General features: G+C 37.3%; 1 long non-coding RNA gene across 1 annotated transcript; it reads right to left on the reverse strand.

Moving 5' to 3' along the window:
• Nucleotides 1-351: 351 nt before the first annotated feature.
• Nucleotides 352-24,269, reverse strand: LOC146768638 (uncharacterized). The gene is made up of 3 exons (XR_014953565.1): nt 17,880-24,269; nt 11,975-12,171; nt 352-11,134 (listed from the first exon to the last, which is right to left on the reverse strand). It is a non-coding gene; the product is annotated as an uncharacterized LOC146768638 (long non-coding RNA).
• Between the last annotated feature and the right edge of the window lie 1,837 nt (nt 24,270-26,106).

Here is a 26,106-nt window from a genome sequence, read left to right on the forward strand (position 1 = left end):
CCAATGTTGAACAGTGTGTCCCCAGCCTAAACCAACAGAAAAATGCCAACACTACAGTGAAATATGGAGGGCATGAAGAAGGAGAAAAAGGACAAAACACACCCAATTTCCACCATCTTGTCCCCTTTGAACCCCTAATCTAGAAACCTAAAACTTTACTTTTGTACCCATGCCACACTTAATTATTACTTATATCAAACACTCAGAGCTTGTAATTCATCCTGTAAGATTGAAAACTCTTTTCCATGGACAGAGATCACAGACAGTGTCCCTTGGGGCTCTGTACAGGGGGTTCCTGACCCCCTGTCAGGGTCCCAGGCTTTCCAGGGCAGCCAGAGGGATGCCCTGGATTCCGACACAACCTGTTCCTCTCCCCAGCAGCAGAGGTAGCTGAAATCAGTGCTGAGCACATGAGGAGATATTTGGCTGTCTCTATAAGTGGTTTTCTAGCTGTGCTGGCCAGGCAGCTGCACACAAGTTGAGTGGGCACTTGGGCAGGAGGCGCAGAACCCTGTACAGGGTCGTGGCAGGGATCACAACAGGCAGCATCCATGAATGGCTGGAAGCAGGGGTCTCAGGCAGGAATGCAGGGCCAAAGCAGACAGGAACATACAACAGGGCAGGGCAGCACATAGGCTACACATGAGGCTCAGACACACGGTGTCCTGCCAAGCGCCCAGTGAGATGGAGGGTGAGTAAGTGGGGGTGAGCAAGGGCCAGGAAAGGCAGAAGAGAAAAAAGCAGGCTGGAGCCAGGGCAAAAAGGACAAAACCAGACAAGATCCCAGAGCTTGTGACACAGTTACTTTTATACCTCCTGGCTCTTTCCAAGGTCTGCCTGCTGACAGGAGACCACTGGCCCAGTCCAGTGATCCACTACAGTCCATTGGGGGAGTTCTTTTGCCATCTGAGTGGAGATCCTCTCTGGAAGGTACAGTGTCCTTGGTGGTCTCCTGCTGACTGCCTGTCCCATGTGACACATGAGAAGTTTTCCAGGCAAAGTGACCCCCAAAACAGGGCCCTCTCCTGGCTTCTCCCAGTGGCGTCCTGCAGGAGGCACATGTGTAGCCCCTCCCTCATGTCCCTCTGATAAACAGTGTTGAGACAGAAATCAAAAGTTAATTGGCTCCTCACAGCAATATTTAAAGCCCAGTTTAGGGAGCCTCTGAACTTTGAACACAAGCCTCAAAAGTTCATACCAAGAAGTGCCCAAGAAATGCTAATGTCTTTGGAAACTCATCTGGAAACTCTTTTCCCACAGTCTGAGTTTCAAAAACTAAATTCTCAAAGCTTTCTGAAAAAGAGTTTCTTTGAAGGAGTCTCAAATTTTATATCAGACTCTGTCTTTCCTTCCAAAAGTCATAAAAAAAAAAAAAGAGCTATCCAAAATTATTATCTGCTTTTAAAAATCTGAACCTCATTTGATGCCCTAGGTTCTTTGCTATGCTGAAACACTCAGAAAAGCCTTCAAAACCCCACAAATCTAAAGAAAACAATTAAATTTATTGTTAATTTAATTCTTCCTTAGCAGAGAACCATTAGAGGTTGATATCCCACATATATCTTACTTTGGCTTCATGCTGCCATTCTGTACAAGATAAATTTCACCCATCAATGAAATTTTATCTATGACTCTTATTCTTAGTAATCACATCAGGGCTTTTCAAAATTAAACATATGAGCCAAAAAAAATAAAAACATGGATGCCAGCTTGCTTGCAATACTGATCATGAAAGAATATTTTGCTGTCATACTGGAGGACTCAGAGGATCTTGGTCATTAAAAGGCAGTAATTGAAGGGTGTCCCAAAGTGCATATTTTGATACTCAAATTATTGTAAAACTACTGAAAGACTATTAAATGCAGCTACAAGGAATATAATCCAGGAGTTCTCTTCCTAAATAGCCAACTTTGAGCATTCCATCAAGTCAAAAACCTTAGAATGCTTTATACCTCCCTGTAGATACACATTGGCATTACTAAAAGAAAAATGAAAAACAAAGATCCACATAATCATTAAACATCTTTAGTAGATCTGGCAGTGGTGCACACTTTCATCCTCTTCCTGAAGGACTGTTTCACAGGTTATTCCTCAAGTATGCCCTTATCACACACATCTCTCACTCATGTGTTCAGGCAGTGAGCTTCATTCTCTCATTTTCATTTTATAGCTCTGCTCTCATTCACAAATGAATTTGCTTATTTTCGTGGACTTTACTACTACCTAGTCCAGTAAGATCTGCTACACTGAAAATTACTTCTTACCAGCTTCTAATAGTAAGGGGCAGAAAAGCCGAGATTTCATCACAGTGTAACAAGGGTGTCCCATCCCACTGTTAAAGGGGAGCTGGGGAAGATTCTTTTTGACAAATTTCTCAGACAAAAATAATGTGTGAGCCTGGCTACATTATATTGGAGAATTGTTTATTGATAAAGAAAGATAAGTGTTTCTACTGAATGGGGATAGAAAAGTGAGCAGAGAGGGAAGAAGAGGGCTTTCTTTCCCCTGATCAGCTGCCAGATGAAGCCTCCCCGAGGACAGGGCACCCAGCACGTGTACATCCCCCAGAATAGATTTTTACCTCATTTATAACATATGCTGAGGCATAAATAAAAACCAGATTGGTCCCTATCACCAGGCAAGACTGAGTTCCTCTTGCCGGAATAATTTTCACAGCTTACACATAAATGACATTTTTAAAATTACTTTTGGGTTCAGAGTCTTTTTAGAAAATTCTTTTTCTTTTCATTGTCTTAAAAAATTCTCATATGGAAGTAGGATATTTTGCTTGTACCTTTTCTAATCAAATAATATGAACACTTCCTGACCTCTTCAGGTCATGGTTAATTTGTTATCACTGTGAATGCAGACAGTGTTGCCTTTATTCTGCACACTCCTGAGATTTACCACATGAGGTATTTTTAAGTATAAATCCCTTAACATCTGCCTTAATTTAGTAGATAAGATCATTAACAGCCATTATATCTAATCAACATCTAATCCTCGTAGAAGGGATTCATTAGCAGGATGAAATGGGAGCACAAGCCCACTAATGATAAATGTTTATTTTCCTTGAATAAATTTCCACAAGGGAAGAGCTAGCAACCTCTTCCAGAACAGTGTTGCACTGCATATTGAAAGATCACCCTTAAGCAGTGGGTCATTAAGAATGTGCTCCTTGTTTTACATCTATAAACAAAAAACAGACTCCTTTCAAAATAGAGAACAGGGACTTTTAGACAACTTGCATGCAGGTATAACAACTTCTCTTGAGTCCTGTGTGCAGTTTTGGGCATGACAGTCTAAGAAGGACATAAAGTTATAAATGAATGTCCACAGGAGGGCTACAAAGATGGTGAGGGGTCTAGAGTGGAAACCACATGAGGAGTAGCTGAGGTCCCTTGTCTTGTTCAGCCTCAAGAGAGGGGAGGTTTAAGTTAGATATTACAAAAAGGTTCTTCACCCAGAAGGTGGTTGGGCACTGGAACAGATTCCCCAGAGAAGTGGCCACAGCACCAAGCCTGACAGAGTTCAAGAAGCATTTGGACAGAATTCAAGGAGCATTTGGACAATGCTCTCTGGCACTGGTGTGACTCTTAGGGTGTCATATGCAGGGCCAGGAGTTGGACTTCAATAACTTTTGTGGGTCCCCTCCAACTCAACATATTCTGTGATTCTGTGAAAGTATTAAGAATAGTTAGGACAACATTTTGCATGCTGTGTCATCCGGAATACAACATTCCTCTCTGAATGAAGATTATGTTATTGTGTTTTCAGGAGCTTTTTGTTGTATGTGGATATACAGGACTACATAGCATAGCGCAATGCTTCTGAGATGCATATTAAAATAAAGAAGAGAGCATGATTATACAGCTATGGGCTACCTGAGTCCTCAAGAGTGACCAGGTATACTTTCTGAAATTCCTGTCCTTGAACTTCTACTATTTCAAAATAAATTGTAGGTGCCTTGTCTGCTATATTAGAATGTAAATCACAGTAACTATATATTAAAGGTTTATATGTTAGAATGGAGTGATGTGTGGTCACTCAATGGACACTTGTCAAGTAGTAGTACAATAATAAGGCACACTTCTGCCTGCCAAGCTCCCCTTATCTTTTTTGTTGTTGTTATTTTTTTTATTTTATTTTTTTGTTATTATTTTAAATTAGCTGAAGAAAAAGGCGAGGTTTAAAATTAGTTGTACTAATAAAGTCTCTAAATAATTCAATGCTTGTTGAAGACTGACTTTATTTTAAGCTATTCTTCTCCTGACCATGTTTTTGTCAAGCAAATAGTTGCAACAATCATAAATTGAAAGGCAACTCCAAATTATTTAAAAGGTTTTCTGTAATTTTGTATGTTTCTGGAAAGAAGTGTGGAAATTACTCCTGCACTTTAGCCACTTGTATAAGCACCCTTCTGGAAAGCTTCTACCCATCCTTTGGCTGAACAGAAAGAACCTGAATGTTAAACACATCTTGATTATGTAAGAGAATCTACATATTCATATTATCTTAGCATTTCTAACCTCAAAGACACACTTAGACACTACTGCCTTTCTGTTTCTGGGGTTTGGTTAATGTTTGCATTCAAGTTGCATTGAATAAAATGCCTACACATCACTGAAGATAGAGTCTGGAATCCAAACCTACTACTGACCAACTCTCCAAAAGACTCTGTGTCTCAAGGCTACTAACAAAGCTCCGAGTCCCTCTTTCTAACCCCATCAATGCAGGAATTCTGTGCTATTCTACCAGCATCAAATCCATACCTCCTTGGCTTAGAGGGGTGGAGGTTTTGGAGGACTATGTCAAAGTCCTTACACAAGTCCAGTTGGCTATGCTTTGAAATCAAGGGCAGTCCCAGCATGTCTGATCTATATTTTGTCATGAAAGCAGCCTGTCCAAGAAGGTTATCTCAAGATTTCTGATCACCTTCCTGCCAGGCCCTGTCAATACAAGGCCTTACAGAGTTACTGGGGGCTCACGAAAAATTGAGGCACTCTATACTGAACATGATCAAGTGATCTTCCAAGGAAGAAGAGAAGCAAAGGCTCTTTTATGAGTAGACAAAGAGGATAAGTATTTCTCTTGGCCTAAAAATGGCCTTGACACTCTGGAGAGCACTATAGACACCACCTTTGGCTCAAACATGGTCAAATCAGCCCCTTGCAGGAAAGTGATTGTCTTAATTTTGACTTATTTTGTTTTACCTCAGGGTTTTCAGAGTTCATAAAAGTAAATTAATCTGGAATATTTGAAAACACTTCATAATTCTGTCATGAGATATAAAATTGAGATGTGTATTTAATATTCTTTATATTTGTCTTTGACATAATTTTAATCTTCCTGCACACTTCATTTTCTTTGCTTATCTTTGCTTTCTTTGCTTATCTCTGTCCTGCTATAGCTGTTGAAATCTAAAATCCATACAGAAGTTTCATTAATGTGAAGTATGACACACTCTGAGAAGCCCTATCAATATGAGGGTATCTTTTATTTATCTCCTTCTTTCAGCTGTGATAATACTCAACAAACAAAATGAGCAGAACCAGAGATAATTGTGGCAGTGATTTATATAGTTAGCATGGGACTTAACATCCAGGTGGGGAAATATCATGCAGTCAGTTTGGGAACATAGTGTTGTTTGGTCCTTTTCACTGCACTTCATCCCAATCCATGTCATTCTATTCACTCAATTTCCAAATTATAATTTTGTTTTTAACTTGCATTTAATTGCATATTTAATTGCATCATATGTCTGTTTCAGTGTGTTTGTTTTACTTTCACGCCCTTTCATGAAAGGAAAGTCTTCATTCCATAAAAGGAAATTAAATCTTGCAAATTCAGTAAGGATCAAATGGGCAAGATTTGGTCTGTTTCCTGCACTTCAGGTCATCCCATTGCCTTTTAAAGGTTTTCACTTCAGTGCAGATTTTTTAAATTTTTTTTTTTAAGCTTTTGATTTCATTAGATACTTATTCTGTCTTTTCTTTTTACTTTCTTCCCTGATTTCAAGATTTCAATGAATATCATTTTGTGAAGTTTTACTCCTTTTCACCACACTTCATTTCATCCCTATGCTTTTGCTTGTAGCCACTTTATTTGCAAATTTTCTTTTTCTTTTAAATTGCATTTCATTTTATCAGATGTCCTTTCCAGAGTGGTTGTTCCACTTTTTTTTCTGATTTCAAGATTTCATTTACTTTCATGAAAGGAAAGTCTTCATTTTGTGAAAGGAAATGAAATTTTGTGAATGCAATGAGGATCAATTTGCCAAGGTTTGGTCTTTTTTTCTTTACTTCATGGCATCCCATCATATAGCTTTCTCTTCATTTTGTAGTCTTTTTTTCTTAAACATCTCATTTTCTTCATTTATATTCCTGTCTCTTCTTTTCCCTTTTTTCCCTAATTTGGCATTTCAATGAATACTGTTTTTGCAGCCCTTGGTCTTTTCATTCCACCTCATTCCTTCTCGGTGCACTTCATTTTATTCACCTCATTTCCAAATTTTCCTTTTTTTCTCTTGCATTTGATTTAATAATAATTTCTTTCCATTGGGTTTTTTCCTTTTGTTCTCTGATTTTTAATTATTTCCTTTCATGATATGCAGTTGCTTTTTTTTTTTTTTTTCATGAAATGGACTAAAATTCTACTAGTGTTTTCAGTTTAGGAGGGAACATAAAGGAGATTAAGTTTAAGTAAATATTTTCTCCATCAGAAAAATCCTACATGACCAAGTTTTTCTGGAGTAAATCTTGTCTATGAAACAGTTTTCCAAAGGAGAGCTAGGTTATGCCTTTAGCTCGCAAACAAGACCATTTATCAATCTCCTGGCAACCTTCAATTTCTTTAAGAGGAATCTCTATAGGGGAGTCAGAGAGAGACTCTTTGTCAGAATTTGTAGTTATAGAACAAGGAGTAATGCACTGTTCAAAGTGAAAGAGTAGATGCTGTAAACAGCAATGAGGTTTACTCTGTCTCTTCCCCAGAATGAACAGGAAAACTAACCTCAGCCACTCCTCCTGTAGCTTCCCCTCAAGGCCCTTCACCATGTTTCTGGACTTCCTTTGGAACCTCTCTGTTACTTTAATATTTTTCTTATATGTTTAATAGTATAAATAAACCACATCAGTTTGTCAGCTGGGCTCAGTTTCAGAGACAAGTCCTGTGCAAATATCATTTATTAATATAAAACATAGTAACTAAGAATGCATAAAAGAGGATGGTGAATGAGCTGACAGATTATACAGATGCATTTCTTCAACTAAAATGACCACAGCTCGTCCACCATGGTTTTCTCCTTCTACAAAGAACAAGAGGCATGGAAACCTGTGCTTCCTACATTCAGAGCTGAGAGGGGACACCCGTGTCCTATGCTATCACATCTAGCACTACCAGCATCAGCGTTACTAGAAGGCTCAGCTGAGACCATTGCAGAATTCAGGATTTGGGAGCCATCTTCCCACATATCTGGAGGGAAATGACACACTTGGGACTTTCAAGAATCTGCAGGACTGCCAAAGGAGCACCTCTGATGCTGAACAGCTGCCTGGCACTAAAATGATCAGCATCTTTTTCTACAGGGCCTGGTGTGTTTAGCATATTTGAAATGTGCACATCAGCTCAATCCATGAAACTGTCATTCACAGCCTTGATGCTACAATATTTAACATGTTTTGAACAGGAGTAAATTAAAGTCTGCAGTACAGTTTGCACTCACCAGGATTTATTGTATGCAATGATTAATTACTGCAAACAGGCAGTCCTCCAGTTCACATCCCACAGTCCTGCTTCCAGCCTGAGCAGATCCATGTTGCTATTGCTGGCTGTGTATGCTTAAATGATCAGATTCTGTGCTCTGATGCATAGGCCAGCTGTTTCAGGACACCTTGCACAAAAGAAACCCAAATAAAACTCCTTACATTTCCAGCACAGAAATCCAAATCCAGACTGACTGTGTAAAGGGACCACAGCCTGTTCTGACCCCCAAATCGTGTCTCGGAGTTGCTTGAGAGAAATGACGCTCAGCAAAGCCATGCCAGGCAAACAGGACATGTGGATGTCAGGCAAACCTTGTGCACTCTCAATGCTACTGCATTAATATAAGTGCAACCTTTTAATGCTTCAGCAGACATTTAGTGAACTCTATTTGCTGGCTATCCATCCCTTCAGATGAAAAATACACACACACACACATATATATGCATACTCACACTTTAATGTGTATAGTTTAATCTCCCCCTTCTCAGATAATTGAATAATTTAATATTTAAAAAGAGTTAGAACATGATTACCTCATTACAAGGTTTCTATAAGTGATAACTATACCTGGCTGAAAGGCACACCACTTCTTAATGACATCACTTTCTTCATGCCAGGGGCTGATTCCCATTGTACTTCAACTGCATACCACCAGCTGATTGCCAACACCATTTTCAAGTTACCTGAATCATCAAGGAGGAATTCTCAGAATTTATATATTTCATCTTGCATTACCTCTAGATTTTGGAAACATCTTAAATACACTGATTAGTGAAGATTGGTGCATCCAAGGCTTTCTGTATGCGCTGCAAACAAGAAAACATGGAGGCATTGATAATGGTGTGGTTTGAGAGCAAGCCAGTACACCACTCATTTATAATATGGGCAAGATAGAGTTTATTCACACATAACTTAAATCAGACCAAAAATATATCATACTTCAAAATCTTTATCTATATTTTATAAAAATTAATAACTGTAAAGATATTATCAAAAAAACCCACTAAGTTTTATAATGAAGGAGGGACATTTTTCAGCTTGCTGCAATAACATCAGGGCCAAAATTATGCAGAGGACTTGCATCGCATCTGTTTCAGAGCGTGACATGATAAACATGATTTCTAAGGAGGTCTTTCTGAGGTACAGCCCTTGTGTAGTTAATATGAACCTATAGTGTTCTCCTCTAGTCAGAAAGTTATGCTTAGTTTTAATTTAAACTTAATTTGACCTGTAATCTAAAATATTTTTTAAATTGTTTTTTTGGTTTGCAATTTTATTTTTTATATTGTCTTGCATCTGAAGATCTCCTAAATAAACTATTTTCTCAGTATGTTTAAAATGCTAAATGTTAATCAGATCGTCAATCTCAAAATATGTACTAGAGTATTTTAATCCTGGAAGAATCTCCTGATTCTTACTGAGACAGTAAATTTTCCTTCCAAGCAGATATAAGTAACATGTTGTCCTGTGTTCTGTTCTTCTGCCTTTGATTTAAACCTTCAGTGGAAAGAATATACAAGTTACAAAACCCTGATTCAAGAAATTTGCCTCTTAATGTGATCAGTTGCTATGATTGCTATTCTAATTAAAAAGAAAAAAAATTATTAAGTAAGGGCAAGTGAATTAAGACAGCAGTCCCTTTTTATCACAGCACAAACCTGCAATTGCTGGCATAGCTCTTGACCACTCTACAATATTGTACTTCTAGTAAAGGTGCAAGAATTGAAGGCTGACATTTTTAAACCTAAATCGTTAGATGCTTTCTTTACTAGCATTTTACTGGACTGCTTTTAATTCCACAACATTGATATATGATAGTAAAGTCTCAATAAATTTCACCCTGAATGGACAGAGGTGCTGTCAAGTATTATCATCTTTAGAATGAAGGCAGAAGATCCTGGCACAATTCACTTCTAATTAAATTTTACTCTCCATTGAACATTCTGCTGAAGTTCATAGCTGTTGGCCACAGAGGAGAGCCTAAGGCTGTGGTGCTACCCCTGATGTGTCTAGTGGACCTTCCACATTTCTGTAGGTATCCTTGTATCTTACCACCTCATCAAAACACCAAGCTCCTATCTGAAAACCCTGAGGAAAAAACAGGCATGCTGTGTGTTACTCCTGGATCTAGCTAAATGGTGAACCTTTCTAAATCCAGGATTTAGTTGCTTTAAATTATGGATGATAACAGAAGCCAAGAGAACAAGCATACAGTATTAAAGATTTACACATCTCCCCCGACTTCTGTAAACAGATGTTCAAATACTGTATTTTGTTATACATTTTAAAACTAAAGAAATATACATCCTGTTTAAAGAAGGCAACTGTAAGCATACTGCTTTTTAGATAGAACCTTTGTTATAAAACAAATAGCAATTTATGCAGCTTATGACAGTATCACTTTTTCATATATGGAAGGAGGGAGCAATTAAACATTTACAAAGCCTTTTTAATCAATAACCCCTAACCTTCTTTGCTCTGATACCTGTGGTACTAAATTAGAAGGTGTTTGTGACTCTTACATTGTTATTAATGTTCTCACCACTACAATGGTGCTTCTGGCATGCATTCTGGACTTGATAACCCTGTAACACTGCTAAGTAACTAAAAAATTGCTAAGAAATCATGTATGAGAAAAGTACTCTTCCAATTTTTTTTTCTCCTCATTTAAGTTTTGAGCAATTTATTCAAGGTTTTAGGCAAGGTGATAGGAAAAACCTCAAAATCTAATTTCAGGGCCTATATCCACGTCCAGTCAGTGGAATAATCAATAATGCAGAAGCAGATTTTAGACCAAAATTTAGTGTTTTGAGAAACATTTTCCACAATCTGAACTTGACATAATGTTTGTGTACAGAGAAAGGTAACATCACTTTCAAACAACTGAAGTAAATTTTCCTTTTTTCTTAGAAAAAATTTTAATGTAATTAGTCTACAAAACCTAACTAGTTCTGACATTGTAAAAGATTATTCATTGTAAGCAAAAGAAAATATTTCCCACAGATAAAACTAAAAACAACTTTAAGAGAGAGATTTTATCAACTGATGTTGAAAACATCATCATCTTGGCATACTCAGCAGAGTAGTGCATGTGGTAACAGGCGTGCACATTTTCCTATGAGAAACGTAAAAGTGCAGACTGGCAAAATGTTAGCAAAAACAAGTTATGACTGCTTGGACTTTATTAAAATATAAAGAGTATATTGGTAAAAACAAACACTGGAAAGGTTGCAAGTCTCTAAATCTTACCTACTACTTTGTTCTTATTGTTCTCATGCCTGTTGTATGCCTTTCTTCACATGCTTTATAACAAGAAAGTAAACGCAGAGTTTTTCTTAAGACGCTGAAGAAGTTGAGTGGGATCTCGAATCTGGGGACATCAGAGGAAATAATGTAGCATTTCACCATTTTGTTTACTAGAGAGAAAGAACAGAACCCCAGCTCAGCTGCTCTTTGATAATTTGTTTTAAAGACATTTGTGGAAAGGAACCCTTATGCAAGAAGACAGATACCTTCAGTGACTATAAAACCCTTGATAACTTTGATGTTTGAGAAATAAAAGCTGACATAAAATTCTCTTCTGGGTTTCTACAGCTGTCTGAACAAAATCTTTGCCTTAACCCTTCATAGTGATGCAGAACATGAATGGGCATAATATTATGTAGCACACTTATAAAGCTTAAGAAGCTTATATTTTAAAGTAATTCCAGGTGCTTAAATAAGAGAAAATGTCTAAAAGTAGCTGCTCTTATTATTGTTGTTGTTACTATTTATATTTTTATGATTATCCAAATCAGTTAGTTTGTAAAAAAAATTTTAAAAAATTGTTTTTTTAGACCATAACAGAAGGCTAAAAAAGAAGGCTGAGACAGAAAATAAAAATCAGGTGACCAGAATATTTGTACATTCACATGCTTTAGTCAGATAAAACCTCTGATCACAATAGTTCACCTGTTTTCCCTGTACTTAGTGACATTTCCATTAAGCATGAGAAGATGTGAGTACTGAAGAAAGATCTTCTGGATAAAATGGCTTTTACAAGTCAAATCTACATTTTTTTTTTACACAAGTCAAATCTAAGAATACTTTAAAATGTTTAGCACTAGGTGCCTTTAATCCTCACCTCTGGTACAGCCATATTTTTTTGTGGCTGTCTTCTGATTTTTTCCATCAGAGCACATCATTAATCACTGTTAAAAGTGCAACTTACCTAATGCAGAAGACCTGAGGCATTGGGCCATGGCATAAATATCTATCAACAAAATGCTTTTGCATCATAAGAATGACACTGTACAGCATTCAAGTCTTATGAAGAAGCCTCTGGTTTTGGAATTAGAAGACTTTGTCCATCCCACTGAAGGCACAAGATCAAGGGAATACAGTTTCCATTTGCAAGTAAGCAGGTATCTGCAGCATAAAACATGTAGTATTGGTCACAGGAAAAAGTGAACTAACACACAACAGATAAAAACTTTTTGGTGGAAAATAACTTCTCCTTTGTTTTTCATATTTGTGATATATCACTATAGGCCCATAAAAATATAAGCTTTTGCCCCATAGCTTCCTAATTCCTGGTTTCAAATGCTGGAAATGAAAGCACTGTATTCTCCATTGATATGTAACTAAAAACAAATAAACAAAAAAGAAAAAACAAACACAAAAAAAAACCAAATTGACAAACAAACTAAACTGGGGGGGGAAAAATCCCATTTAAAAAAAAAAAAAAAAAAAAAAAAAAAAACAGAAGAAACACTCCACAACCATCTTCATTCTTCTTTAAATACTCACAGATGCTGAATATTCCTAATTTCCATTAATGTCAATGGTACTCAAAGGGAACTCAATTTTTGCAACCAAGCAGTCCATAATAAACCACCAACAGCACCTCTGACACTGCATTTTGAAAGGCATTGCCTCCAGAGAGATCATTAATGCTGACACAGAGAGCCAGCAATTGCCCTGTGCACCTCCAAATGTTCATTTTGGCTGTATCAATCACCAACTTACCATGTGATTAAGTCCTTTTGTAGGATATGGTTCTAGAAGACAGATTGCCCAGCTAATTATTAAAGGGACATCAGTCACAAAATTGGCCAGGAATTGGCCAGGTTCACAATTAAGCCACAGAGGTAATGGTATTTTCTTAAAGTGGTCAGAAATGTACATTCATGACACACCATCTGCAGTTTAAAATTTGTATCATAAGCTAGGCTCTTCCCAGAGAAAATGGCATTAATCCAAAAATCTCTCACTAAGTAGACACAAGGGAGAATGCACACAAAAATTATATTATAAAAGAAAACAAAAATTATATGATGACTGTTTAAGATCAATAATGGAGTAGGAGATTTTTCTCTCATCTGAAAAATATTTGTATGATTAGGAGAATCCATTTTCATTCTCAAATACAGTCCTTTTAAAATGTCATTAAAATGCTGAGATGGGTTTTTCAATCCCAAAATAACCTAGGAATTCAATACATTAGTGTCCTAGTTTTGTCCAGGACAGGGTTGACTTTTTACAGATGTTAACTGCAGAACTATAGAGTTGGTCTGTCTTTGGCCCAACGATTGTATGACTTGCACAAAGTGAAGTAACCCCAGTAGGTAAACCTGGAAGAGTAGCTGACACACAGGGTTTGTGTTTCTTGCCATAGGAGACCCAGCTTTAGACACAGTCAATGCTGCTTGAAATCCATGTCATGGAAGTACTGCTTAAATCATCAACACCTTATGACTTTACAAGAAGAAAAAGGATGTTTCTGAAAGAGGCTAGGTAAAACAAACACACCAACTCACATATAGCCAAATCTGCCGTAGACAGAGCATGCCCTAGTTTTAACATGAATTACTTGGTCAGGATGACCAGGTTTTTTTGGATATCTGCAGTTTGCCTTTGCTTGTTAACTTATTAAACCACCTTTTCCATTCAGTCTAGGAGAATAGAGGAAGTAACACTTTTTCCCCCCTACTAAAGATGAAGTTTTCTGAAGGGATGACCTTTTAAAAATTTAGGGTAAATATGGGTGTTTTCAACTGCCTGCATTTCTTGCACATTAAACTGTCTTGTTAAATGCTGTATTTCTTTTTAATAGTCTTAGTCAACTGTTTAAAACAAGTTTACTTTCTTCACTTTCGTTTGGAGTATTCAGACTATGTACTGAAGAAAACTATTTTTGGAATCTTTTGTTATTTCAGATAGTTGATTTCATAAAGTAATTGTCACTTTTGAAACCATAAACCAGTGTAGAGTTTTGTTTGCCACTGTTGCTAAATATAACTTAGCCCTCCAGAGATAAAATAGAGATTCATTAAGCTGCTTCATGCTTTTATCCATTCTCATGTTCCTGAAAGATTTCTCATTTATTACAAAGAAAACATGGCTAATTGTTAATTAGAAAATGCATATGAATGTGATAAGATTTAATTAACTCAAACAAATACAATTCAAACCTTTAATATAAAGATTTAGTTGCTCTCTTTTTTCTTTTGATTTTTCTCTATGAAAAAAAGTTCTGAGTTCACAAAAGTCCTATTTAATGCCCCTATTACCCTGCACAATTTGACCCTTTTAGTAAACTCCTTCAAAACAGACAAAAAGAAAATGGTAAAAAGGATCTCACAACGTTTAAAGATCTATGAAGTCTGTACTTCAAACTTTGCTAGAAAACTTTAATTGAGTTTTCCATCAGAAAATGCCCTTTCAATAACAGGGCCTGTTTTGGCCCTGATAGAGTTAAGGTTCTTCATAGTAGCTGCTATGGATCTATGCTTTGGAATTGTGTTCAAAACCAGCTTTGATAACACAGGGATGGGTTTGTTACTCACACAGAGCCAAGGCCTTTTCTGCTCCTCACCCCACCCAACCAGCGAGGGGGCTGGGAGTGCACAAGGAGCTGGGAAGGGACACAACCAGAACTGACCCCAGCTGACCCAAGGGCTGTTCAAAACCATAAGGTGTCACAGCAGAAAAACTGCGGGAAAGAAGGAATAGTGATGGCATTTGCTTTCCTAGGTCATTGTTATACACTGTGGAGTCTCGCTGTCCTGGAGATGGCCGAACGTCTGCTTGTCCATGGAAGTGGTGAGTTAATTCCTTGCCTTGCTCTGATTGCTTGTGTAACTTTAGTTTTCCCTGTTAAGCTTTCTTTGTCTCAACCTATGAGTTTTCTCACTTTTGTCCTTCTGAATCTGTCCCCCATTCCACCAGGAGAGAATGAACAAGTGATTGTGTGGGGGTGACTTGTCAGCTGAAGTTAAACCACACAAACAAGAGAAGTATGTAATGAGAAAGGCAAGTCAGTATTTATGAAAAAATTAAAACTTTGTACCCAGAAAAAGCTGGAAATTTAGTTTTCATATAAAAGGTTCTTTTTCAAATTAATTTCACAATTATCAAAATTGATTTTTCTTTATATTAGCTTTATTACGTACATTATGTTCTGGCTCAGTAACAGACATATTGCACTGAATCTGTCAGATCAAGTTGGCATCACTTACAGTCTCTGTTCCCATTGACTTCTGTATATTCAGGAATATGAAGGACCAGGATGGAACATAAAGAACAGTAGATAACAGGATCCCATTATTTGGGACTTAAAGCTACATTTCTAGTAAATTTAGTTTGTAATGTGCAGATACAAACTAGCTAATAGAATCAAAAATTAAGAAAAATTGTCTTTCATATAAAAATTACCAATTCTTCTTAGCAAACTTCAGATGACACTCTAGAAGTCATATATTTTCTCTACAGCCTAGTTTCTGAAAAATAATTAGATTGGAAAGATTTACTGGAAAGTCTCTTAAGCTCTTTCATGTTCCTTTGTCATGGAGACTTCTGTTGGTGAAACTTATGCTGTATCAGATTTGCCTGTATCCATCACTTCATAATTACATAATTCAATTTTCAGCTAAAATTTGGAAATAAATATTGTGTTTACAATGTGCTTGGATAGATGCTACAACCCAAATATATCAAGTGACTATGCATGTCATCATCTGTATATCTATTTTAATAAGATTGTAATAATTATCAAAATAAATGCAAAATTAAGAGTGAAAAGGTCTCAAGACTTAGTATACATGAAGGAGTCCCATGAGGATGTGTGTTGTTTTACAGTACATTCAGGGAAGAAAAACAAGAAGTGTATAATTTCAAACAGCCTTTGAGAAAAGCATCAGTCCAAGAAGCAGTTCTGAGATCTACAGGGTATGTTAATAATGCATCCAGAAGAACAAACTTTCCAGGCCATCTCCAGAGGCAGGAAAAAATCTCATTCATATACCAAAACCAATAAAGATCAGGCAGAAAGGAAAGAACAGCATGAAATAAAATTTGGATTGGACCTTTCAGCATTTTCCATAGAGGGGAGGAGGCACAAAAACCCCATTATGCTTTGCAAACTGTACTAAATGTCCATATTCAGATTGTTTTCTTGACAATTAAACTAGATGTTACTTGCAGGTTTGATGACAGAACTCAGCTCCTGCAACACAAGTCAGCAAAAGACTCAGCTGCTTTTGGATATGGTATCACATAGCCTCACAATCCCACAGGTAGAAAAAAATAGGACAAGAAGATGAGTGCTATACAGAGCTTATCATCTCCTTTGAGGTCCTTATCAATGCCTTCAGAATGAGAGACTGTCCTTTCCATTTAGCTGAAATACCTTACATTTGTAATTTTTGCCCTACTGTGATTAATATTGTGCTCATGTCAGGATATCAGCTGCAAAAATTGGAAAGAATGGTAAAGTATCCAATGAAGCTCTCTTTTCATACTCTCTTAAAAAGAAAACCTTGCAAACCTTCATAAATTATACTAAAACCCAGAATTTAACTGCATGAAGAAGCATATTCCCTACTCAGCATTTTTCATGTCTAAAAAAGCTATGCTGCATTGCTACCCTAATAAGTAGTGTGACTTTGAACACCATAATACACAGCATCTGTGTCCACTCCCAATGTGACCAATGAGGACTAATTTTCCACAGCCAGGATAAATTATCATCTTCAAGGATGAAAGCATCTGTCTCCATGATGTATAAACACGTCATCCCTTTGGCCTAAGAGTTGTTTCATCTAAGCAAGGGAGCAGAAACAGGGGCATTACAGCAAACTAACCCCTTGTGGGAAACCAGCTGTTAGCTATTTATCTTTGCGTGGCCAAGGAGCCTTTATCCAAGATACAGCTGTTCCTTCCTTTCTTCCTTATTAGCTCCACCTGCCTCAAGCAGATGAGTGTGATTGTTAAATGTTTTTCTCAGTATTTAAAGTTTTAAACCTGGTCCTAATACTCCCTTGTTCTCACTGGTAGAAGTTTAAAGATGCTATCAATTTATTTTTGTGGTAAAAAAGAGACAGGCTTATTTTTACTTTCACAGAGATGAATGAATAAAATATCTCCTGTTTTTTAAGGTACTACAAATCCAGGCAAGATACCTATTTTCTTTCATCCAACTATGAATTCTCAATGCAGCTGTAACATTATATGACCTCAAAATTTTTAATAGGACTGAAATTTCCCAAAGGAAAAATGTACTCCTAAGCATATGTCACATGTTTCTTTCTCTGTATGTAAGACTCATACAAACATTTTGTGGTGAATTATGCTAACTACAATGTTCAGCTGTTCAGCTGACAGCATTGGGTTCTGGAAGCACAAAGTGACACAAGGGTATGTCTTCTACTCACCCATATGCAACTGTATACTTAAAGTCCTCACATTTGCTTCCTGTCCCACCCTTCCTAAGTCCATGCTCCTCTGCATTGCATGGTCACATAATTCAGAAAGATTATTTACAGAAGCACTGGAAGGCACCATACCAAAACTGAAGTGCCTTTTCCAGACTTTGTACAGGTACTCAGGAAAGAATTACAAACTACATAGATAAAACTTCAGAGCAAAGAACAGGCAGAGCTGGGAATAGATCACAGGTGTCCCAAATTCTCACTCAGTGCCCTTTTTGCTCATAAATGATTGATTCACAGTTGTCCTAACATTTATATCTCAAGCCACCAAAACATGTTTGGAAATGTTTGCATAGCAGATTCAGCTTCCAAATGGCACAACACACACTGATCCATTTTGCTGAGGTTTTGACTTTGCCTCCTCACCTGATCAGCATCCACAAAGCATCTGAAGTTCCATCCAACAGACATAAAGGTTGATGAGTACATTGAGAGTAGGCACCCAGGCAGTCAGGATTCATTCAACATGAAAGCTTCTTTCAGCTTAAGAAGCAGATGAGTAAAAGCAGTTCCTGCTGGCAGCCAGGTCTCCACTGGCTGCAGGCCAGACACCTGCATGCATAACATCTTCACAGGTGGGGCTGCCTGCAGCCATGGGCACCCCAGGGCGCCCAGACTACACAAGCTTGGCCTTGCACAGTGTCCTTGTGTGTTTTGATGGGAGCACACACTGTCCCTCTTCCTCCATTTGCCCTCAAAGCAGCAGCAATGACAATCCAGGACAGTTTCACTCCTTACACCATTCTTTGCTGACTGTGACTCCATCCTGCTAGAAACCCTAAAATCTGCAAAAATTCCCTGTCTCTCACTAAATTCATCAGCAGTTTTCTTTTCCACTCAGGAAAGGCAAGAGATGATAATTGCAAATCATTCCAGTAGATAAGAAGGCCAAATAAAGTAGTGGCTGGTAATTCATCTAACCAACTTCTTGGAATTAAAAGGGCTTTCTTGTAGATTGAGAATAAATTAATCATGAATCTATAAACCAAAAAGCACTGGTAAACTCAAAGAGAATAATGAGTACATGACAGGAAGCAGAGCATATCATATGCAAGGATGTATTTTCTCATTAAGCACTCACATAAATATGCAACCTTCTTTTCTGAAGGACATGAAGGATAGGCTGTAGGTGGAAAACACTAAAAAGGAACAAACAAAAATTTGTTATTATTCAACCATCTACATTCTTTCTTGTAAAAATAGATGCATGCAGACAGAGAAACAAAACAAAAATGGGGGCATAGGCATATGCACAATATATTCACAAAATTTTAAAAAGGGATATTTGGCCGTTTGGGAAATGAAGACTGTTTGAATTTCTTCATTTAATTGGGAAAGGATTTAAGCAGCAATTTAATTATTTAATACAATTTACATTCATTTTTTTTCTTCAAGAGCAGAAGGGGAAGAAATAGAAATTACCCTTTTCTTCTCTCTAATGCTTGTCCTCCCCATAGTCACCAGGATGCAGTGCAACAAGGCTCCTGAGGCTGCCTGTGCTCTTTGGCCACACACTAATAAAACTTTTGCCTGTTTTATTATAAACTCTGTAGGTTATTTCTGGTTATCAGCTGCATATTGATTCTAAGTACTGGCCCTGCTGCAGCACACTTTTACTTACAAACTTCTAAATTATATAATCAGGGAAGACTGCCTTCTCGGCTGAATTCCTTTCTCTTCTCAAATAAACCCTGTACTGCCTCCTAATGTATTTACTGTGAAGGGCTGGGTACTTGCAATCTAAAGGTGGTATCACTTCAGAATCTGATGTAAGGTTGAGTGACAATCAGTCAATGAGGTCAGTACCTCTAGGGTCTTGCTCATCTCTCCAGAGTCAGAGCAGTGAAATAAGTTGCACAAGGTGCTCAGGAAATCATTTGCTGTTCTACCTCTGTCTTTCTTGTGCAAATGAAAATTACTCTGCACTGTAGCAAAAAAACCAAAAACAAACAAACAAACAAACAAACAAAACAACACTAACAATACCAAACCAAAATAGGACTTATTTTCAAAGATCTGGGCAGCTCTTCTAGAAAATAAAATGGCCCTATTATGTACCTGATTGTATAGGTATATAGGATATGGCATTTTTTTCTTCTTGTTGCTAATGTAAATTAAAAGCCTTACAGAGTGTTTGGTTTCCCAGAATGACCATAACTTGGAGTGCTAGAGACCAATACATATTGTTTCAATACACATCTCTACCTTCATTCTCTCTAGGCTGCTTTAACATAAAAACCATCTTTTTAAGATACAAATTGTTATTGTCATGGTAAACTAAAAACCAGCTTGTTTTTTTTTTTTTTTATCTTCTTCATAAGTATTGGACCATAATAAACTCAAACCAGTATTTTTAGTTTCCTCAATTTTCTCTATTTTTTGAACTTCTTCCTGATGTAGTCACCTGTATCCTCAAGCACATCTACCTGTCCTGTATGCTATCTTCAGCATTTTATCTTCTTTGTCTTGGGTTTTTTTTACATTTGAGATTTTTAAAAAGTGTTACATGAAAATTATAGACCTTCTTTGTTTCTTACATATTCCTTCCTCTTTCCTGTATGTCCACCAATAACCATACACAATTGACATCCTTATGCTCTGCTAATGCACTTGCATTTAAATCCCTACTTTACTTATGGAAGACTTTAATTTTGTATAAGCTATTTTAGTCATCTCTCTGCCTTTTTCTCTCTCTAATTCTTAATCCTCAGTATGCCAGATCATATCTTAACCCTCTTCTAGGATTTAAGCCACTCCCTGTTAACCTTCTGTAAGCCAGACTAATTCCATAATGACCAGAAATATTATTCCCTATGAACCAAAGGCCCATTTCCATTAAGCACTATTTAGAAAAGGAAAGGGAAACAAAAAAACAGCTGTGGTCAGAGTATTTCCCTGGTCTCTGAGCTCTTTTAACTGCAGAAGTGCTGACTGCACTCACTGGATCAACAAGGCTGCACTAAAAGCCATGGAAGTGTTGTGAAGAGGTTGAAAAATAATCCTAGAACTGTCTATTCAAGCAGCGTGATTAAGAGTTTTCTGTCAATCTCATAGAACCAGTCATGTTCTGAAATCAATAGGGACTGTTTTCCAGCTCATGGATGTTCTTCACAAATAACTTTTGTGTCTATTTACGACCAAAATTGGCATTTTTTCATTTGAAGTGTACATTTGATATTTTTTATCTATAATATGTTTGATATGTCGCACCACAGAGAAACTAACCATTTATAAGAACAATCAGACAGTCTAGAAGTTTTCTTCCATTGTTTTGAACAATTTGTTGGGGTTTTTTTCTCTTTTTGCATAGACATGTGTTACAAGCATATAGTTAGGGCTCTAATAAACACATCAAGTTTCTTCTAAAGTTCTGTGTCCCTTTGTTTTAGAAAAATAACAGAAAGAGCCAAAGAACCCAAGAAAATTATGGAAAGAAATACAAATCTTATTTTAACTTGCGCACATCACTCCTGAGCTCAGTAGACACCATTCACTTACCATGTCCCTTAGAAACTAGTCATGGTATGCAAGTCTGGAGAAGCAAACTTGTATAAAGTATGCTTCAAATGTATCAACAGCAGGGATGGCAGGAATAAAAAATGTGGCAGGTGGAGAACATGGAGGTGACATAAGGACATGAATATGAGACACCTTTGAAGGTCCTTAATACCCTTCACAGAAAGGATGGCTGTACCACAAAATGCTTCATTATTGTACTAAAGGAACTGCACATCTTGTTCACCTTTCACTCTTCCATGTCAGTGCAGCTCAGTAGCCAGAAGAACTGAGAGGTTCTTCCCAGAAGAGGCTGGATTTTCATCCCAGTACCTGGAAAATTTTGTTCAAAGTATAATTTAAAAACCCTTACAAGCCAATACTTCAGTTAAATATGTATATTTAGTTTTACATTTCTCACTGTTATACACAGCAGAAAATTTAAAAGATCATGTTACTCATGTTTGATTTAATTAGTACTTGGGGAATTGGGTCTGGCAGGTTACATGGCTGCTTGCAGGGTGGAAATTCTCAATTAGCAATATGCAAATGAATGCACAAAAGCCATGTTTCCTCATTTTCACCTTTGACCCTTTGGTCAGTGTTACAGTCAGCTCATGGGCACTCTGTGCCCCCTTCCCCAGGACCCTGTGACTCTGATCAAGATACCCCTGGACCCCTTCTTCCTGCCCCAATGGGGTTGGCGGAGAGCCAGGCAAGCCCACCCTGTCCAAAGTCTGTATAGACCCCTGACATTTCCTTTTTGTCCTCTTTTGCCCGCTCTCCCCTTGGACATCACAGAATAAAGAGAGCTGAACCAACATCTATTGTTGTAGGAGCCTCTTTTGGGAATCTTTGCCATCTCCTGATATTCCTCCCCTCCCAGCCTTGGATCTCTGGGCTAGCCTGATTATTCAGGGGGCTGTGTGAGGGGGGAACGTCAGCTCAATTACAGGGTATAAAGCAGGCCAGTGGTAATTTTTGTCAGAACAGGATTAATAACTTGAGTTCACTCATCCAACAGGGGGTTGATTATTTTGTCATGTCACAGAACAACAGTAAGTACAAACTACTTAGATGCTGTCATTTATTGCAGTTCATATGTTTTAAGTATTTGTAAACTTGGGGGCTCTCTAATGGATCATTACATTTCCACATTTTAGTAGATTCATTTTGCTGTTTCATTCTGAAAGAGTCATCATTCATTACCAAGCCAAGGGGTTGTCTTTGAAATCAAAGTTTGTCTTTCAATTCTACGAAAGTAGAATACACTTCTGTGCTGGTCATCTTGCAAGCCATAGAGAGAATCTTATTCTTTAGTCCATTTCTATTTGTATTTCTTTCCTGTATATTACTTTTATAGCCTCCCTTTAATATTGGTAGGAAACCCAGAGAGTCACATGGCTGGCTTCTATGTTGCCATTGATAAAACTCTGCTGGATTTAATGGCTGCTGTATGGGCATCAGGAATTGGTATCTGCATCCTATATAAAATAATATATTCAGCAATAAATAGTTGGAAAGCTGAGCAGTAATCAGCTTCTCAAGGTTTCCCTGAAAAACAAAATTCCACTGGGGAAACCAGACTGGTTTTGCTGTTTTGCATTTTTTTAATCTGGTGTTTATTATTACACAGTCCTTTTCTATGATCTTGTTGCTAGGGTCATTCACAGTACAAACATTATTTCCACTTTAACAACACAAAGCCTTTTAGTATATTGGAGGGGAAGAGGGAAGATTCTTTTCCTTTCTCTATAAACATAGAAGCTAGCTCAGCAATAGATGGGATGAGATAACAACAGATTAATTTCTGTACTATGGAAATAGCAAGACTATTTAAAAAAAAACATAAAATTTAACCACAGTCAAACATGATTTTTATGTAAGTGATATTTCAAGCAACCCCATTTTTGCCCATCTTGGTCGGTAATTGTTATGCAAGGATATTGGTACTATAAAATTAATTGAAAAAAGCAAGGAAAAAATAAAATAAAAAATCTTTTCCTTGCCTGAATGACTAGATAGTGATGACTTCTTTTTTCAGAAAACAAATGTTTTTCTTTGATGAGCAATAAGAAAAGAAGCTGATGAGAAAAGTTTTTCTTCTCTGATTCATTTTTCAAATAAGTTTCTCAAAGAAGTTTCCTGCTGTTTCAAAATAATGCAGAACATCATAATAAATAATTACTAATAAAAATATATTAGCTATTTCTGCAACTACAGCATAAGTTAGTTGTTTGACTGTAAAGAAACATTATAAAGAAACATAGATTACTACAAAGGTTCAAAACAAACCAGGTTTTTGTACTTACAGCCTGCATGTTCTGCAGATTTCATGTATCTGTTTCATAAATACATTAAGAGATCTAAAGTAATAAAAATTACGTGAAGATGAAAACTATATCAATACATTTCTGCATATAATAATAATTGCAACATTTTGGTTCTCTTAGAATTTGGTACAAGAATTTGATTCAACTTCAGACTTATTCTCACTTTTCAATTTAACAGGCATTGTACACACATTTCAATTAGATTATATTTTTCAGAGGAGGAAAATAAAATAGCTGATATTCACATCTAAGATTACATGCCACACTCAGGAGTCACTTGGGAGTCATACCCAAAGACATTTGTCTGCATCTGTCCATATAGTAAATATTTCCTCAGAATGAAATAAATATTGTCAGAGAGTATAACCAAAACAGCAAATGGAGCAGCCTACAGGAAAAAAAATCAGACTCAAGTGTTTTTAAAATTGGATGTTTGAGGTTAAGCACTGAAGAAATACCCATTTAGGCTGTGGGAAATGAGTTCTTTAGGTTACAGATGACTGAGTGCTCATGGACCAGAGGCACAGCTATCAAGCAAGTTTTACAGTTGCAGGATGACCTGAGGCCAGAACACTCAAAATCCCTGAGCCCTGAAGTCGGGCAAGGTTAAACACTGAATTAGGGGCACTGTTTTGTTCTTTGCATCATATTCCTGGCCTGTCAGCCCAGGCCATTCATTCCAGATAAAGACAATACCTCCACACATCCTTCCCACTTCTGAAATTTTACTAGATTATGTTGGTGCCTCTGCTTTGCTTCTCCAAAACTCCAGCCATGACCTGAAAGCTTTCTTGGAGTTTCTCTTTTCTTCTTCAAGCCAAAATGGCAGAAACACAGAATGGTTAAGGTTGGAAGGGACCACTGGAAGTTATTTAGTCCCTTCTCAAGAAGGGTTTCTTAGAGCACATTACTCAGGATTGTTTCCAGTCAGCTTTTGAGTATTTCTGGGTAAGAAGATGCACAATGTCTCTGGGCAACCTGTTCCTGCCATCCTCAGCAAAGAAGTTATTCCTCATTCAGGAATAACTTCAGGTGGAACTTCCTGTGCATCAGTTTCTGCCTATAATCTCTTGTCCTATTGCTCAGCCAAGAAGTTTCTGTCTCCATCCTGTAACAAAGGCAGCTGGATAGGGTCCTAATTGCCTTATTATTCACAAAAGAAATAAGTTTCAGAAGTTAGAAAAGATATTTCTAAACTTAACAGAGCAGGGGTATTTTTTACAACCTCCTTATTAGGTGGCATTTGATTTTAATTTACAAGTGGATGCATTTGTGTCAAGTCATGCAAAGTCTGTTCTTCATACTTGAATTTCATTTTCTGCTTCTTTAATGATTTTGGAATCTTGTAAAATTTTACAGGAGTTGTCATTTTTCTGATACAGCATAAAAATCTCGGCATGATATAACAAGGACATCTTTGCTTTTAGACTAAAATAAGTATTCAGAATTGGTATTCTTCTTCTTCACTGCTGTCTAATTACTTTGATTAGGTCTAGTGTGTGGTTTCACTGTTCATTATAAAATGTGATCTGTTTTTATAACACAGTCATCTTCCTAATCCTTTTTTTTTTCAATTTCTGTACATTTAGCACCCAACTGATGGCCTCTTACTGCTTTCAGTGAATAATTTTCCATCAACAGTCTCATTAATCTGTGTGAATACATGCTGACCAGAGAGAGTAAGTGGATTCTTACATACTAATGATTTTATAAAGTGATTCATAGCTTAAATAGCAAGGGGGCACATTCAGATATCCTAAATGTGGTGCTACTGTCCTCAGTACCTCCACTGAGTCTTAGATCTTTGATGGAAAAATATTCAACCCAAGTATTTGTGTCAGAATATGTCAGCCCTTGACTCCTTAAAGGGCTACAAAATATATCCGTCCCTGAAATAATGTAAGAGGAATGTGGGAGTGGACAAAGCAACCCAACCTAGACAGGGAACACTTTCCTGCCAGTTGCTCACAGGACAGACTGCCCTGGAGTCAAAAAGAAGGGTGTTTTGAGCTATCATTAGCCTTCAGAGCTTCTTCAGTTCCAGAAGGAAAACACAAACAAAAGAGCAGTTTTCCAGGTTCCATGGAGTAGAAAGTTTGAATGGCCTCTCAGCACTTGTGACATATCATCAGACTGTACTGACAGGTCTGTCTTGTACTGCAGCCACAATCTTACCATGTAAAGCAACTGCTTCTTGAGCTGGAATATTCCCCAGAAAAGTAGCTGATTGCTCTGAGAAAAGGTGTGCCAAGTACCGTCCTTAAAACAGGCTGGGAATTTGACACTTACTAGAGAACAGCCAGTACAGAGACTTTATGAAATCTCTGTTCTTCACTGGTAGGTCAAAGCCTTATCAGCTGACACCTGTGGGCTCATGCCTTGAAAGAGAACTGTTTACAGACATGTGCATCTTCATAAATGAACAACCAGCAAATCATGTCCCTATGTGCATTTTCCAGATGTTTTTCAGAGGAAATGGCTTGTAGTCACACTTGGAATTTATGATGGAGCTTATATGGGGCCCATAATAGGCATAGAACAATAGCTACACTTCCCTTTTCATCCATTTCAGTGACTAGCCCATAACCAGACAGCCCAACCTATTATTTCACAGCACCTATGTGCTGATTTAATCTTCCTGCAACTTGTTCTTCAGTGCTTTCTCTCTGTCCTAAGGTTCTGGCCCAGTGCTACAACATGCCATTTTCCTTAGTCTGCTTAATGAAGTAAAATAGATCACTCTTTTGATGAGTCCTGGAAGGATG

Source organism: Lonchura striata, chromosome 1, assembly GCF_050655825.1.
Source record: "Lonchura striata isolate lonStrDom1 chromosome 1, ASM5065582v1, whole genome shotgun sequence".
NCBI classification, from domain to species: Eukaryota; Metazoa; Chordata; class Aves; order Passeriformes; family Estrildidae; genus Lonchura; species Lonchura striata.